We start from the raw sequence: 17807 nt of genomic DNA, 5'->3' as shown, positions 1-17807 counted from the left end.
TTTTGTTTCCTCTTTCAAATTCCACCAGATATGAAAAAAGCAAACATATCTTCTTTTTGTTATTGTTTTATAAAGATGAAAGTTAATTAAATTCAAATTATTAACTAGCACTCTCGGAAACGGTCATATCAAGCTGAATACACCGGTTCTCGTCCGATAACCGAAGTTAAGCAGCGTCAAGCGCAGTCACTACTTGGGAGGGAGACCACTTAGGAACACTGCGTGCCGTTGAATTTTTCACTTTTTTTTCCTCTTTTAAATTTTAATAGATATGAAAAAAACAAACATGTTTTTTTTTGTTATTGTTTTAAAATGATGAAGGTTAAATTCGAATTATTAACTAGCACTCTCGGCAACGGCCATATCACGCTGAAAACACCGATTCTCGTCCGATAACCGAAGTTAAGCAGCGTCGAGCGCAGTCATTACTTGGGAGGGAGACCACTTAGGAACACTGCGTGCCGTTGGCTTTTTCACTTTTTTTTTCCTCTTTTAAATTTTAATAGATATGCAAAAAGCAAACAGGTTTTCTTTTTGTTATTGTTTTAAAATGATGAAGGTTAATTTGTCTCACTTAATTTAAATTCGAATTATTAACTAGCACTCTCGGCAACGGCCATATAACGCTGAAAACACCGGTTTACGTCCGATCACCGAAGTTAAGCAGCGTCGAGCGCATACAGTATTTGGGAATACTGCGTGCCGTTTGTTTTTTCACTTTTGTTTCCTCTTTCAAATTCCACCAGATATGAAAAAAGCAAACATATCTTTTTGTTATTGTTTTATAAAGATGAAAGTTAATTAAATTCAAATTATTAACTAGCACTCTCGGCAACGGCCATATCACGCTGAATACACCGGTTCTCGTCCGATAACCGAAGTTAAGCAGCGTCGAGCGCAGTCAGTACTTGGGAGGGCGACCACTTAGGAACACTGCGTGCCGTTAGCTTTTTCACTATTTTTTCCTCTTTTAAATTCCAATAGATATGAAAAAAGCAAACATATTTTCTTTTTGTTATTGTTTTAAAAAGATGAAGGTTAATTTGTCTCACTTAATTTAAATTCGAATTATTATCTAGCACTCTCGGCAACGGCCATATCACGCTGAAAACACCGGTTCTCGTCCGATCGCCGACGTTAGCAGCGTCGAGCGCAGTCAGTACTTGGGAATACTGCGTGCCGTTTGCTTTTTCACTTTTGTTTCCTCTTTTAAATTCCACCAGATATGAAAAAAGCAAACATATCTTCTTTTTGTTATTGTTTTATAAAGATGAAAGTTAATTAAATTCAAATTATTAACTAGCACTCTCGGCAACAGCCATATCACGCTGAATACACCGGTTCTCGTCCGATAACCGAAGTTAAGCAGCGTCGAGCGCAGTCACTACTTGGGAGGGGATCACTTAGGAACACTGCGTGCCGTTGACTTTTTCACTTTTTTTTCCTCTTTTAAATTTTAATAGATATGAAAAAAGCAAACATGTTTTCTTTTTGTTATTGTTTTAAAATGATGAAGGTTAATTTGTCCCACTTAATTTAAATTCGAATTATTAACTAGCACTCTCGGCAACGGCCATATCACGCTGAAAACACCGATTCTCGTCCGATAACCGAAGCTAAGCAGCGTCGAGCGCATACAGTACTTGGGAATACTGCGTGCCGTTGGCTTTTTCACTTTTGTTTCCTCCTTTAAATTCCACCAGATATGAAAAAAGCAAACATATCTTCTTTTTGTTATTGTTTTATAAAGATGAAGGTTAATTAAATTCAAATTATTAACTAGCACTCTCGGCAACGGCCATATCACTCTGAATTCACCGGTTCTCGTCCGATAACCGAAGTTAAGCAGCGTCGAGCGCAGTCAGTACTTGGGAGGGAGACCACTTAGGAACACTGCGTGCCGTTAGCTTTTTCACTTTTTTTTCCTCTTTTAAATTCCAATAGATATGAAAAAAGCAAACATATTTCCTTTTTGTTATTGTTTTTAAAAGATGAAGGTTAATTTGTCTCACTTAATTTAAATTCGAATTATTATCTAGCACTCTCGGCAACGGCCATATCACGCTGAGAACACCGGTTCTCGTCCGATCGCCGACGTTAGCAGCGTCGAGCGCAGTCAGTACTTGGGAATACTGCGTGCCGTTTGCTTTTTCACTTTTGTTTCCTCTTTCAAATTCCACCAGATATGAAAAAAGCAAACATATCTTCTTTTTGTTATTGTTTTATAAAGATGAAAGTTAATTAAATTCAAATTATTAACTAGCACTCTCGGCAACGGCCATATCAAGCTGAATACACCGGTTCTCGTCTGATAACCGAAGTTAAGCAGCGTCGAGCGCAGTCACTACTTGGGAGGGAGACCACTTAGGAACACTGCGTGCCGTTGACTTTTTCACTTTTTTTTCCTCTTTTAAATTTTAATAGATATGAAAAAAGCAAACATGTTTTCTTTTTGTTATTGTTTTAAAATGATGAAGGTTAATTTGTCTCACTTAATTTAAATTCGAATTATTAACTAGCACTCTCGGCAACGGCCATATCACGCTGAAAACACCGATTCAGCGTGTTTGTCGTAGCCCTAATTCTTAGTATGGCTAGATGGGGGACAAATTGGTCTATAACATACTCAAAGGACATCCCCGTATCTCCAGTAGAAACAGAGTTACGAGCCTGCAAAGTTTATTTTCAAAAATCAAAAGTAACCTTCTAACAATAAGTGAGACAAAAAGTAAGTTGACGACGATATTGCGGTAGCCTCAAGTTTTAAGTATCCTTGTATGGGGAGCAAAGAGTACTATAACATATCCAAAGGAGATCCCAGTATCTCTTGTAGAACAAGAGTTATGAGCCTCCAAAATTTAGTGCAAAAATCATAAGTAACATAATAAAAATAAGTGAGACGATACCAAAGTTGACGAACATTTTGCTTAATATCTCGGCCCCTGTTTGTCGTAGCTCAATAATTTTAGTATGGTTAGATGGGGGACAATTTGGACTATAACATTTCCTAAGGACATCCCCGTATCTCTAGTAGACACAGAGTTATGGGCCTGCAAAATATAGTCTAATATATTTCCTATGGACGGGTTGTTTGTTTACGTTTAGCTTAATTACTCGGCCCCTGTTTGTCGTAGCTCAATGTTTTTAGTATGGTTAGATGGGGGACAAATTGGACTATAACATACTCAAAGGACATCCCCAAATCTCCAGTAGAAACAGAGTTACGAGCCTGCAAAGTATAGTCTAATGCATTTTCCTATGGAGGGGTTTGTTTGTTCACGTATTGCTTAATTACTTGACCCTGTTCTTTCGATTAAAAATAATAACATATCTTTAGTGTAGCGGTTATCGCATCCGCCTCACTCCCGGAAGGCCACAGGTTCGAAACCGCGAAGTTTTTTTTTATAATTATCCGAACATATGTGTCAAGGTCACATTATTTACATCCCCGTATGTCTGGTAGAACCAGAGTTACGAGCCTCCAGAATTTAGTCTAATATATTTCCTATGGAGGGGTTTGTTTGTTTACGATTAGCTTAATTACTCGACTACTGTTTGTCGTTGCTCAATGTTTTTAGTATGGTTAGATGGGGGACAAATTGGACTATAACATACTCAAAGGACATCCCCGTATCTCCAGTAGAAGCAGAGTTACGAGCCTGCAAAGTATAGTCTAATGCATTTTCCTATGGAGGGGTTTGTTTGTTCACGTATTGCTTAATTACTTGACCCTGTTCTTTCGATTAAAAATAATAACATATCTTTAGTGTAGCGGTTATCGCATCCGCCTCACTCCCGGAAGGCCACAGGTTCGAAACCGCGAAGTTTTTTTTTATAATTATCCGAACATATGTGTCAAGGTCACATTATTTACATCCCCGTATGTCTGGTAGAACCAGAGTTACGAGCCTCCAGAATTTAGTCTAATATATTTCCTATGGAGGGGTTTGTTTGTTTACGATTAGCTTAATTACTCGACTACTGTTTGTCGTTGCTCAATGTTTTTAGTATGGTTAGATGGGGGACAAATTGGACTATAACATACTCAAAGGACATCCCCGTATCTCCAGTAGAAACAGAGTTACGAGCCTGCAAAGTATAGTCTAATGCATTTTCCTATGGAGGGGTTTGTTTGTTCACGTATTGCTTAATTACTTGACCCTGTTCTTTCGATTAAAAATAATAACATATCTTTAGTGTAGCGGTTATCGCATCCGCCTCACTCCCGGAAGGCCACAGGTTCGAAACCGCGAAGTTTTTTTTTATAATTATCCGAACATATGTGTCAAGGACACATTATTTACATCCCCGTATCTCTGGTAGAACCAGAGTTACGAGCCTCCAGAATTTAGTCTAATATATTTCCTATGGAGGGGTTTGTTTGTTTACGATTAGCTTAATTACTCGACTACTGTTTGTCGTAGCCCTAATTCTTAGTATGGCTAGATGGGGGACAAATTGGTCTATAACATACTCAAAGGACATCCCCGTATCTCCAGTAGAAACAGAGTTACGAGCCTGCAAAGTTTATTTTCAAAAATCAAAAGTAACCTTCTAACAATAAGTGAGACAAAAAATAAGTTGACGACGATATTGAGGTAGCCTCAAGTTTAAAGTATTCTACAGGGCCGGTAGGCCCTTGTAGATATGACTTGATACTCTTTTGTAACGTTAAATCAAAATTCACATGCTTTTACCAATTTTCCTATGGAGATTAACATGGGGTTTTTCGTGATATTTAGCCACCTCTAACTGAAAATCTAGAGCGAAGTTACTTTTCGGAATACTCTTAATTTAACAATTAAGTATTCAGGGTGTGCGATCGGCTAGTCTAATCAGAAAAAATTAAGTCTAAGTATGTTAATTTTAGTTAATTACAGAAGTACTTGTTTCGACCATCGTGATTGGACGTAATAATAATGCTAGAGCTCTTCGAAAACTCAAAATAACCAAGTATCTATGGTGTAGTGGTTATCACGTCCGCTTTACACTCGGAAGGTCCCAGGTTCGAGCCCTGGTAGATACATGACTTGACTATCGTTATTGGATACAATAATAAGCTAGATCTCTGCGAAAACTCAGAATAACAAAGTATTCATTGTGTAGTGGTTATCACGTCCGCTTTACACGCGGAAGGTCCCGGGTTCGAGCCCTGGTAGATACATGTTTTGACCATCGTGATTGGAAATAATAATAAGCTAGATCTCTTAGGAATCTCAGTATTACCAGGTATGTGTAGTGTAGTGGTTATCTCGTCCGCCTAACACGCGGAAGGTGCAACGTTTGGGCCCTGCTAGATACATGTTTTGACCATCGTAATTGGACGTAATAATAAGCGGTAAAGAAAACATAATTACTCAAAATTTAATTACATTAAGACTGAAGCGACAGATATTATATAAAAACGTCTTGGTTTGGACCAAGGCCGAAAAAACAAACGATATGTGTGAGGTTTATCAATTGACTGAAGTTTCAGATATTGAAATTTTTTCTAGTTATTTTTATACACTCAATCCTTAATCAATATTTAATTCAATCAACTGATTTTACTGTTAATCGACCTAGTCCCTCTAAATTAATTGAAAAAATTACATATCTACGCTTTTTCAAGAACAATTACATTTTCCGAAAACATTTTATCATGAAATTAATTATTTTGAAGGGATTTCGTGTCGATACTCACTAACTTGTGAGCATCTTGACCGACATAGTTTTAATTGTTGCTGGCTTGACAAATTTTCAAGTTTGCACCAAAAGAAGTTTAAATCTGTTTTAAGTTGTTGATAAGAATGTCGTTTAGAGTGAATGTCGTCTACTTAAGACGAAGCAACAAAGTTTATCCTGTGTGGTAAAGGGTAAAGATCACATAAACTGAAATACTTCTCAGACTTGTTATATTCATTTCCCGCGGAAATAATATGGTTAAACAAATCATTCATTACTAGTTATGCCAAGAAGGTCACATTTAACTCCGACACCCCCTCCCTTCCTCTATTTTCCCAATATATGGCATTTTATAATCACCAGTGGTTTCAGTGTATGGGTCATCTGAGCCGTCGGAACACACTCAGCCAATATTACCATAGACTGAGTTATGACCAAGAAATTCTTAAGTACGGAAAAGGAAGTTCCAATGCAACTTTACCATCAAAGAGGCGACAATAGAAATGTAGCATTTCGTTATACGAAATTAAATGTATAAATTCGCGCAACACCCTTGTTTGGCATCTACGATCAAATATTTACATTTTCCATTCGAGTTATGCCAAAGTTCGCTTGCTTGTTTTAGACATCCAGTAGAACATTTCAAATATTCAATACTGTATCCTCAACATGATAAATTAATTTCACGATAGAATGTTTTCGGAAAATGTAATTGTTCTTGAAAAAGCGTAGATATATAATTTTTTCAATTAATTTAGAGGGACTAGGTCGATTAACAGTAAAATCAGTTGATTGAATTAAATATTGATTAAGTATTGAGTGTATAAAAATAACTAGAAAAAATTTCAATATCTGAAACTTCAGTCAATTGATAAACCTCACACATATCGTTTGTTTTTTCGGCCTTGGTCCAAACCAAGACGTTTTTATATAATCCTTGTATGGGGAGCAAAGAGTACTATAACATATCCAAAGGAGATCCCAGTATCTCTTGTAGAACAAGAGTTATGAGCCTCCAAAATTTAGTGCAAAAATCATAAGTAACATAATAAAAATAAGTGAGACGATACCAAAGTTGACGAACATTTTGCTTAATATCTCGGACCCTGTTTGTCCTAGCTCAATGTTTTTAGTATGGTTTGATGGGGGACAATATGGACTATAACATATCCTAAGGACATCCCCGTATCTCTAGTAGACACAGAGTTATGGGCCTGCAAATTATAGTCTAATGCATTTCCTATGGAGGGGATTTTTGTTTACGTTTAGCTTAATTACTCGGCCCCTTTTTGTCGTAGCTCAATGTTTATAGTATGGTTAGATGGGGGACAAATTGGACTATAACATACTCAAAGTACATCGCCGTATATCCAGTAGAAACAGAGTTACGAGCCAGCAAAGTATAGTCTAACTCATTTCCTATGGAGGGGGTTTGTTTCTTTACGTTTTGCTTAAGTACTCGGCCCCTGTTTGTCGTAGCCCAAAGTGTTTTTCTGTTTAGATGGGGGACAATTTGGATTATAACATATCCTAAGGACATCCCCGTATCTCTAGTAGTTACAGAGTTATGGGCCTGCAAAATATAGTCTAATGCATTTCCTATGGACGGACTGTATGTTTACGATTAGCTTAATTACTCGACTACTGTTTGTCGTAGCTCAATGTTTTTAGTATGGTTAGATGGGGGACAATTTGGACTATAACGTATCCTAAGGACATCCCGGTATCTCTAGTAGACACGGAGTTATGGGCCTGCAAAGTATAGTCTAATGCATTTTCTATGGAGGTGTTTGTTTGTTCACGTATTGCTTAATTACTTGAACCTGTTCTTTCGATTAAAAATAATAACATAGCTTTAGTGTAGCGGTTATCGCATCCGCGTCACTCCCGGAAGGCCACAGGTTCGAAACCGCGAAGTTTTTTTTTATAATTATCCGAACATTTGTGTCAAGGTCACATTATTTACATCCCCGTATCTCTGGTAGAACCAGAGTTACGAGCCTCCAGAATTTAGTCTAATGTATTTCCTATGGAGGGGTTTGTTTGTTTACGATTAGCTTAATTACTCGACTACTGTTTGTCGTAGCTCAATGTTTTTAGTATGGTTAGATGAAGGACAAATTGGACTATAACGTATCCTAAGGACATCCCCGTATCTCCAGTAGAAACAGAGTTACGAGCCTGCAAAGTATAGTCTAATGCATTTTCTATGGAGGGGTTTGTTTGTTCACGTATTGCTTAATTACTTGACCCTGTTCTTTCGATTTAAAATAATAACATATCTTTAGTGTAGCGGTTACCGCATCCGCCTCACTCCCGGAAGGCCACAGGTTCGAAACCGCGAAGTTTTTTTTTTTTTTGCTTGGAACATGCAAAGACCTTTATAATTATCCGAACATTTGTGTCAAGGTCACATTATTTACATCCCCGTATCTCTGGTAGAACCAGAGGTACGAGCCTCCAGAATTTAGTCTAATATATTTCCTATGGAGGGGTTTGTTTGTTTACGATTAGCTTAATTACTCGACTACTGTTTGTCGTAGCCCTAATTCTTAGTATGGCTAGATGGGGGACAAATTGGTCTATAACATACTCAAAGGACATCCCCGTATCTCCAGTAGAAACAGAGTTACGAGCCTGCAAAGTTTATTTTCAAAAATCAAAAGTAACCTTCTAACAATAAGTGAGACAAAAAGTAAGTTGACGACGATATTGCGGTAGCCTCAAGTTTTAAGTATCCTTGTATGGGGAGCAAAGAGTACTATAACATATCCAAAGGAGATCCCAGTATCTCTTGTAGAACAAGAGTTATGTGCCTCCAAAGTTTAGTGCAAAAATCATAAGTAACATAATAAAAATAAGTGAGACGATACCAAAGTTGACGATCATTTTGCTTAATATCTCGGCCCCTGTTTGTCGTAGCTCAATAATTTTAGTATGGTTAGATGGGGGACAATTTGGACTATAACATTTCCTAAGGACATCCCCGTATCTCTAGTAGACACAGAGTTTTGGGCCCGCAAAATATAGTCTAATGTATTTCCTATGGACGGGTTGTTTGTTTACGTTTATATTAATTACTCGGCCCCTGTTTGTCGTAGCTCAATGTTTTTAGTATGGTTAGATGGGGGACAAATTGGACTATAACATACTCAAAGGACATCCCCAAATCTCCAGTAGAAACAGAGTTACGAGCCTGCAAAATATAGTCTAATGCATTTCCTATGGAGGGGTTTGTTTGTTTACGATTAGCTTAATTACTCGACTACTGTTTGTCGTAGCTCAATGTTTTTAGTATGGTTAGATGGGGGACAAATTGGACTATAACATACTCAAAGGACATCCCCGTGTCTCCAGTAGAAACAAAGTTACGAGCCTGCAAAGTATAGTCTAATGCATTTTCTATGGAGGGGTTTGTTTGTTCACGTATTGCTTAATTACTTGACCCTGTTCTTTCGATTAAAAATAATAACATATCTTTAGTGTAGCGGTTATCGCATCCGCCTCACTCCCGGAAGGCCACAGGTTCGAAACCGCGAAGTTTTTTTTTATAATTATCCGAACATATGTGTCAAGGTCACATTATTTACATCCCCGTATCTCTGGTAGAACCAGAGTTACGAGCCTCCAGAATTTAGTCTAATGTATTTCCTATGGAGGGGTTTGTTTGTTTACGATTAGCTTAATTACTCGACTACTGTTTGTCGTAGCCCTAATTCTTAGTATGGCTAGATGGGGGACAAATTGGTCTATAACATACTCAAAGGACATCCCCGTATCTCCAGTAGAAACAGAGTTACGAGCCTGCAAAGTTTATTTTCAAAAATCAAAAGTAACCTTCTAACAATAAGTGAGACAAAAAGTAAGTTGACGACGATATTGCGGTAGCCTCAAGTTTTAAGTATCCTTGTATGGGGAGCAAAGAGTACTATAACATATCCAAAGGAGATCCCAGTATCTCTTGTAGAACAAGAGTTATGAGCCTCCAAAGTTTAGTGCAAAAATCATAAGTAACATAATAAAAATAAGTGAGACGATACCAAAGTTGACGAACATTTTGCTTAATATCTCGGCCCCTGTTTGTCGTAGCTCAATGTTTTTAGTATGGTTAGATGGGGGACAATTTGGACTATAACATATCCTAAGGACATCCCCGTATCTCTAGTAGACACAGAGTTATGGGCCTGCAAAGTACAGTCTAATGCATTTCCTATGGACGGGTTGTTTGTTTACGTTTAGCTTAATTACTCGGCCCCTGTTTGTCGTAGCTCAATGTTTTTAGTATGGTTAGATGGGGGACAAATTGGACTATAACATACTCAAAGGACATCCCCGTATCTACAGTAGAAACAGAGTTACGAGCCTGCAAAGTATAGTCTAATGCATTTTCTATGGAGAGGTTTGTTTGTTCACGTATTGCTTAATTACTTGACCCTGTTCTTTCGATTAAAAATAATAACATATCTTTAGTGTAGTGGTTATCGCATCCGCCTCACTCCCGGAAGGCCACAGGTTCGAAACCGCGAAGTTTTTTTTTATAATTATCCGAACATATGTGTCAAGGTCACATTATTTACATCCCCGTATCTCTGGTAGAACCAGAGTTACGAGCCTCCAGAATTTAGTCTAATATATTTCCTATGGTGGGGTTTGTTTGTTTACGATTAGCTTAATTACTCGACTACTGTTTGTCGTAGCCCTAATTCTTAGTATGGCTAGATGGGGGACAAATTGGTCTATAACATACTCAAAGAACATCCCCGTATCTCATGTAGAAACAGAGTTACGAGCCTGCAAAGTTTATTTTCAAAAATCAAAAGTAACCTTCTAACAATAAGTGAGACAAAAAATAAGTTGACGACGATATTGAGGTAGCCTCAAGTTTAAAGTATCCTTGTATGGGGAGCAAAGAGTACTATAACATATCCAAAGGAGATCCCAGTATCTCTTGTAGAACAAGAGTTATGAGCCTCCAAAGTTTAGTGCAAAAATCATAAGTAACATAATAAAAATAAGTGAGACGATACCAAAGGTAACGAACATTTTGCTTAATATCTCGGACCCTGTTTGTCCTAGCTCAATGTTTTTAGTATGGTTTGATGGGGGACAATATGGACTATAACATATCCTAAGGACATCCCCGTATCTCTAGTAGAGACAGAGTTATGGGCCTGCAAAGTACAGTCTAATGCATTTCCTATGGACGGGTTGTTTGTTTACGTTTAGCTTAATTACTCGGCCCCTGTTTGTCGTAGTTCAATGTTTTTAGTATGGTTAGATGGGGGACAAATTGGACTATAACATACTCAAAGGACATCCCCAAATCTCCAGTAGAAACAGAGTTACGAGCCTGCAAAGTATAGTCTAATGCATTTTCTATGGAGGGGTTTGTTTGTTCACGTATTGCTTAATTACTTGACCCTGTTCTTTCGATTAAAAATAATAACATATCTTTAATGTAGCGGTTATCGCATCCGCCTCACTCCCGGAAGGCCACAGGTTCGAAACCGCGAAGTTTTTTTTTATAATTATCCGAACATATGTGTCAAGGTCACATTATTTACATCCCCGTATCTCTGGTAGAACCAGAGTTACGAGCCTCCAGAAGTTAGTCTAATATATTTCCTATGGAGGGGTTTGTTTGTTTACGATTAGCTTAATTACTCGACTACTGTTTGTCGTAGCCCTAATTCTTAGTATGGCTAGATGGGGGACAAATTGGTCTATAACATACTCAAAGAACATCCCCGTATCTCATGTAGAAACAGAGTTACGAGCCTGCAAAGTTTATTTTCAAAAATCAAAAGTAACCTTCTAACAATAAGTGAGACAAAAAGTAAGTTGACGACGATATTGCGGTAGCCTCAAGTTTAAAGTATCCTTGTATGGGGAGCAAAGAGTACTATAACATATCCAAAGGAGATCCAAGTATCTCTTGTAGAACAAGAGTTATGAGCCTCCAAAGTTTAGTGCAAAAATCATAAGTAACATAATAAAAATAAGTGAGACGATACCAAAGTTGACGAACATTTTGCTTAATATCTCGGCCCCTGTTTGTCGTAGCTCAATGTTTTTATTATGGTTAGATGGGGGACAATTTGGACTATAACATATCCTAAGGACATCCCCGTATCTCTAGTAGACACAGAGTTTGGGCCTGCAAAGTACAGTCTAATGCATTTCCTATGGACGGGTTGTTTGTTAACGTTTAGCTTAATTACTCGGCCCCTGTTTGTTGTAGCTCAATGTTTTTAGTATGGTAAGATGGGGGACAAATTGGACTATAACATACTCAAAGGACATCCCCGTATCTACAGTAGAAACAGAGTTACGAGCCTGCAAAGTATAGTCTAATGCATTTTCTATGGAGGGGTTTGTTTGTTCACGTATTGCTTAATTACTTGACCCTGTTCTTTCGATTAAAAATATTAACATATCTTTAGTGTAGTGGTTATCGCATCCGCCTCACTCCCGGAAGGCCACAGGTTCGAAATCGCGAAGTTTTTTTTTCATAATTATCCGAACATTTGTGTCAAGGTCACATTATTTACATCCCCGTATCTCTGGTAGAACCAGAGTTACGAGCCTCCAGAATTTAGTCTAATATATTTCCTATGGTGGGGTTTGTTTGTTTACGATTAGCTTAATTACTCGACTACTGTTTGTCGTAGCCCTAATTCTTAGTATGGCTAGATGGGGGACAAATTGGTCTATAACATACTCAAAGAACATCCCCGTATCTCATGTAGAAACAGAGTTACGAGCCTGCAAAGTTTATTTTCAAAAATCAAAAGTAACCTTCTAACAATAAGTGAGACAAAAAATAAGTTGACGACGATATTGAGGTAGCCTCAAGTTTAAAGTATCCTTGTATGGGGAGCAAAGAGTACTATAACATATCCAAAGGAGATCATAGTATCTCTTGTAGAACAAGAGTTATGAGCCTCCAAAGTTTAGTGCAAAAATCATAAGTAACATAATAAAAATAAGTGAGACGATACCAAAGGTAACGAACATTTTGCTTAATATCTCGGACCCTGTTTGTCCTAGCTCAATGTTTTTAGTATGGTTTGATGGGGGACAATATGGACTATAACATATCCTAAGGACATCCCCGTATCTCTAGTAGACACAGAGTTATGGGCCTGCAAAGTACAGTCTAATGCATTTCCTATGGACGGGTTGTTTGTTTACGTTTAGCTTAATTACTCGGCCCCTGTTTGTCGTAGTTCAATGTTTTTAGTATGGTTAGATGGGGGACAAATTGGACTATAACATACTCAAAGGACATCCCCAAATCTCCAGTAGAAACAGAGTTACGAGCCTGCAAAGTATAGTCTAATGCATTTTCTATGGAGGGGTTTGTTTGTTCACGTATTGCTTAATTACTTGACCCTGTTCTTTCGATTAAAAATAATAACATATCTTTAATGTAGCGGTTATCGCATCCGCCTCACTCCCGGAAGGCCACAGGTTCGAAACCGCGAAGTTTTTTTTTATAATTATCCGAACATATGTGTCAAGGTCACATTATTTACATCCCCGTATCTCTGGTAGAACCAGAGTTACGAGCCTCCAGAAGTTAGTCTAATGTATTTCCTATGGAGGGGTTTGTTTGTTTACGATTAGCTTAATTTCTCGACTACTGTTTGTCGTAGCCCTAATTCTTAGTATGGCTAGATGGGGGACAAATTGGTCTATAACATACTCAAAGGACATCCCTGTATCTCCAGTAGAAACAGAGTTACGAGCCTGCAAAGTTTATTTTCAAAAATCAAAAGTAACCTTCTAACAATAAGTGAGACAAAAAGTAATTTGACGACGATATTGAGGTAGCCTCAAGTTTAAAGTATCCTTGTATGGGGAGCAAAGAGTACTATAACATATCCAAAGAAGATCCCAGTATCTCTTGTAGAACAAGAGTTATGAGCCTCCAAAGTTTAGTGCAAAAATCATAAGTAACATAATAAAAATAAGTGAGACGATACCAAAGTTGACGAACATTTTGCTTAATATCTCGGACCCTGTTTGTCCTAGCTCAATGTTTTTAGTATGGTTTGATGGGGGACAATATGGACTATAACATATCCTAAGGACATCCCCGTATCTCTAGTAGACACAGAGTTATGGGCCTGCAAAATATAGTCTAATGCATTTCCTATGGAGGGGTTTTTTGTTTACGTTTAGCTTAATTACTCGGCCCCTGTTTGCCGTGGCTCAATGTTTTTAGTATGATTAGATTGGGGACAAATTGGACTAAAACATACTCAAAGGACATCCCCGTATCTCCAGTAGAAACAGAGTTACGAGCCTGCAAAGTATAGTCTAATGCATTTCCTATGGAGGGGCTTTGTTTCGTTACGTTTTGCTTAAGTACTCGGCCCCTGTTTGTCGTAGCCCAAAGTTTTTAGTATGGTTAGATGGGGGACAATTTGGACTATAACATATCCTAAGGACATCCCCGTATCTCTAGTAGACACGGAGTTATGGGCCTGCAAAGTATAGTCTAATGCATTTCCTATCGAGGGGTTGTTTGTTTACGTTTAGCTTAATTACTCGGCCCCTGTTTGTTGTAGCTCAATGTTTTTAGTATGGTTAGATGGGGGACAAATTGAACTATAACATACTCAAAGGACATCCCCGTATCTCCAGTAGAAACAAAGTTACGAGCCTGCAAAGTATAGTCTAACTCATTTCCTATGTAGGGGGTTTGTTTCTTTACGTTTTGCTTAAGTACTCGGCCCCTGTTTGTCGTAGCCCAAAGTTTTTAGTATGGTTAGATGAAGGACAAATTGGACTATAACATATCCTAAGGACATCCCGGTATCTCTAGTAGACACGGAGTTATGGGCCTGCAAAGTATAGTCTAATGCATTTTCTATGGAGGTGTTTGTTTGTTCACGTATTGCTTAATTACTTGACCCTGTTCTTTCGATTATTAATAATAACATATCTTTAGTGTAGCGGTTATCGCATCCGCCTTACTCCCGGAAGGCCATAGGTTCGAAACCGCGAAGTTTTTTTTTTTTTTGCTTGGAACATGCAAAGACCTTTATAACTATCCGAACATTTGTGTCAAGGTCACATTATTTACATCCCCGTATCTCTGGTAGAACCAGAGTTACGAGCCTCCAGAATTTAGTCTAATGTATTTCCTATGGAGGGGTTTGTTTGTTTACGATTAGCTTAATTTCTCGACTACTGTTTGTCGTAGCCCTAATTCTTAGTATGGCTAGATGGGGGACAAATTGGTCTATAACATACTCAAAGGACATCCCTGTATCTCCAGTAGAAACAGAGTTACGAGCCTGCAAAGTTTATTTTCAAAAATCAAAAGTAACCTTCTAACAATAAGTGAGACAAAAAGTAATTTGACGACGATATTGAGGTAGCCTCAAGTTTAAAGTATCCTTGTATGGGGAGCAAAGAGTACTATAACATATCCAAAGAAGATCCCAGTATCTCTTGTAGAACAAGAGTTATGAGCCTCCAAAGTTTAGTGCAAAAATCATAAGTAACATAATAAAAATAAGTGAGACGATACCAAAGTTGACGAACATTTTGCTTAATATCTCGGACCCTGTTTGTCCTAGCTCAATGTTTTTAGTATGGTTTGATGGGGGACAATATGGACTATAACATATCCTAAGGACATCCCCGTATCTCTAGTAGACACAGAGTTATGGGCCTGCAAAATATAGTCTAATGCATTTCCTATGGAGGGGTTTTTTGTTTACGTTTAGCTTAATTACTCGGCCCCTGTTTGCCGTGGCTCAATGTTTTTAGTATGATTAGATTGGGGACAAATTGGACTAAAACATACTCAAAGGACATCCCCGTATCTCCAGTAGAAACAGAGTTACGAGCCTGCAAAGTATAGTCTAATGCATTTCCTATGGAGGGGCTTTGTTTCGTTACGTTTTGCTTAAGTACTCGGCCCCTGTTTGTCGTAGCCCAAAGTTTTTAGTATGGTTAGATGGGGGACAATTTGGACTATAACATATCCTAAGGACATCCCCGTATCTCTAGTAGACACGGAGTTATGGGCCTGCAAAGTATAGTCTAATGCATTTCCTATCGAGGGGTTGTTTGTTTACGTTTAGCTTAATTACTCGGCCCCTGTTTGTTGTAGCTCAATGTTTTTAGTATGGTTAGATGGGGGACAAATTGAACTATAACATACTCAAAGGACATCCCCGTATCTCCAGTAGAAACAAAGTTACGAGCCTGCAAAGTATAGTCTAACTCATTTCCTATGTAGGGGGTTTGTTTCTTTACGTTTTCCTTAAGTACTCGGCCCCTGTTTGTCGTAGCCCAAAGTTTTTAGTATGGTTAGATGAAGGACAAATTGGACTATAACATATCCTAAGGACATCCCGGTATCTCTAGTAGACACGGAGTTATGGGCCTGCAAAGTATAGTCTAATGCATTTTCTATGGAGGTGTTTGTTTGTTCACGTATTGCTTAATTACTTGACCCTGTTCTTTCGATTATTAATAATAACATATCTTTAGTGTAGCGGTTATCGCATCCGCCTTACTCCCGGAAGGCCATAGGTTCGAAACCGCGAAGTTTTTTTTTTTTTTGCTTGGAACATGCAAAGACCTTTATAACTATCCGAACATTTGTGTCAAGGTCACATTATTTACATCCCCGTATCTCTGGTAGAACCAGAGTTACGAGCCTCCAGAATTTAGTCTAATGTATTTCCTATGGAGGGGTTTGTTTGTTTACGATTAGCTTAATTTCTCGACTACTGTTTGTCGTAGCCCTAATTCTTAGTATGGCTAGATGGGGGACAAATTGGTCTATAACATACTCAAAGAACATCCCCGTATCTCATGTAGAAACAGAGTTACGAGCCTGCAAAGTTTATTTTCAAAAATCAAAAGTAACCTTCTAACAATAAGTGAGACAAAAAATAAGTTGACGACGATATTGAGGTAGCCTCAAGTTTAAAGTATCCTTGTATGGGGAGCAAAGAGTACTATAACATATCCAAAGGAGATCCCAGTATCTCTTGTAGAACAAGAGTTATGAGCCTCCAAAGTTTAGTGCAAAAATCATAAGTAACATAATAAAAATAAGTGAGACGATACCAAAGGTAACGAACATTTTGCTTAATATCTCGGACCCTGTTTGTCCTAGCTCAATGTTTTTAGTATGGTTTGATGGGGGACAATATGGACTATAACATATCCTAAGGACATCCCCGTATCTCTAGTAGAGACAGAGTTATGGGCCTGCAAAGTACAGTCTAATGCATTTCCTATGGACGGGTTGTTTGTTTACGTTTAGCTTAATTACTCGGCCCCTGTTTGTCGTAGTTCAATGTTTTTAGTATGGTTAGATGGGGGACAAATTGGACTATAACATACTCAAAGGACATCCCCAAATCTCCAGTAGAAACAGAGTTACGAGCCTGCAAAGTATAGTCTAATGCATTTTCTATGGAGGGGTTTGTTTGTTCACGTATTGCTTAATTACTTGACCCTGTTCTTTCGATTAAAAATAATAACATATCTTTAATGTAGCGGTTATCGCATCCGCCTCACTCCCGGAAGGCCACAGGTTCGAAACCGCGAAGTTTTTTTTTATAATTATCCGAACATATGTGTCAAGGTCACATTATTTACATCCCCGTATCTCTGGTAGAACCAGAGTTACGAGCCTCCAGAATTTAGTCTAATATATTTCCTATGGAGGGGTTTGTTTGTTTACGATTAGCTTAATTACTCGACTACTGTTTGTCGTAGCCCTAATTCTTAGTATGGCTAGATGGGGGACAAATTGGTCTATAACATACTCAAAGAACATCCCCGTATCTCATGTAGAAACAGAGTTACGAGCCTGCAAAGTTTATTTTCAAAAATCAAAAGTAACCTTCTAACAATAAGTGAGACAAAAAGTAAGTTGACGACGATATTGCGGTAGCCTCAAGTTTAAAGTATCCTTGTATGGGGAGCAAAGAGTACTATAACATATCCAAAGGAGATCCAAGTATCTCTTGTAGAACAAGAGTTATGAGCCTCCAAAGTTTAGTGCAAAAATCATAAGTAACATAATAAAAATAAGTGAGACGATACCAAAGTTGACGAACATTTTGCTTAATATCTCGGCCCCTGTTTGTCGTAGCTCAATG

The 17807-nt window shown here is 38.0% G+C and overlaps 1 non-coding gene and 6 pseudogenes across 1 annotated transcript; all 7 read left to right on the top strand.

The window, feature by feature from the left end:
- The first annotated feature begins 115 nt into the window (after positions 1 to 115).
- LOC149667679 (5S ribosomal RNA) lies at positions 116 to 234 on the top strand (annotated as a pseudogene).
- Positions 235 to 351: 117 nt separating this feature from the next.
- On the top strand, positions 352 to 470 carry LOC149667678 (5S ribosomal RNA; annotated as a pseudogene).
- Positions 471 to 830: 360 nt separating this feature from the next.
- LOC149667677 (5S ribosomal RNA) lies at positions 831 to 949 on the top strand (annotated as a pseudogene).
- A 361-nt stretch (positions 950 to 1310) lies between these two features.
- Positions 1311 to 1428, top strand: LOC149667676 (5S ribosomal RNA; annotated as a pseudogene).
- A 362-nt stretch (positions 1429 to 1790) lies between these two features.
- Positions 1791 to 1909, top strand: LOC149667675 (5S ribosomal RNA; annotated as a pseudogene).
- A 361-nt stretch (positions 1910 to 2270) lies between these two features.
- On the top strand, positions 2271 to 2389 carry LOC149667674 (5S ribosomal RNA; annotated as a pseudogene).
- Positions 2390 to 4953: 2564 nt separating this feature from the next.
- On the top strand, positions 4954 to 5026 carry TRNAV-UAC (transfer RNA valine (anticodon UAC)). Its single transcript has one exon. It is a non-coding gene; the product is annotated as a tRNA-Val (tRNA).
- Positions 5027 to 17807: the final 12781 nt, after the last annotated feature.

The sequence above is a fragment of the Phalangium opilio genome, unplaced genomic scaffold (assembly GCF_054372755.1).
Source record: "Phalangium opilio isolate 3A_F unplaced genomic scaffold, DU_Popi_V2 ptg000056l_1, whole genome shotgun sequence".
In the NCBI taxonomy this organism is placed as follows: Eukaryota; Metazoa; Arthropoda; class Arachnida; order Opiliones; family Phalangiidae; genus Phalangium; species Phalangium opilio.
The sequence above is the reverse complement of the archived record's forward strand: the minus strand, read 5'-3'. Positions and strand labels throughout refer to the sequence as shown.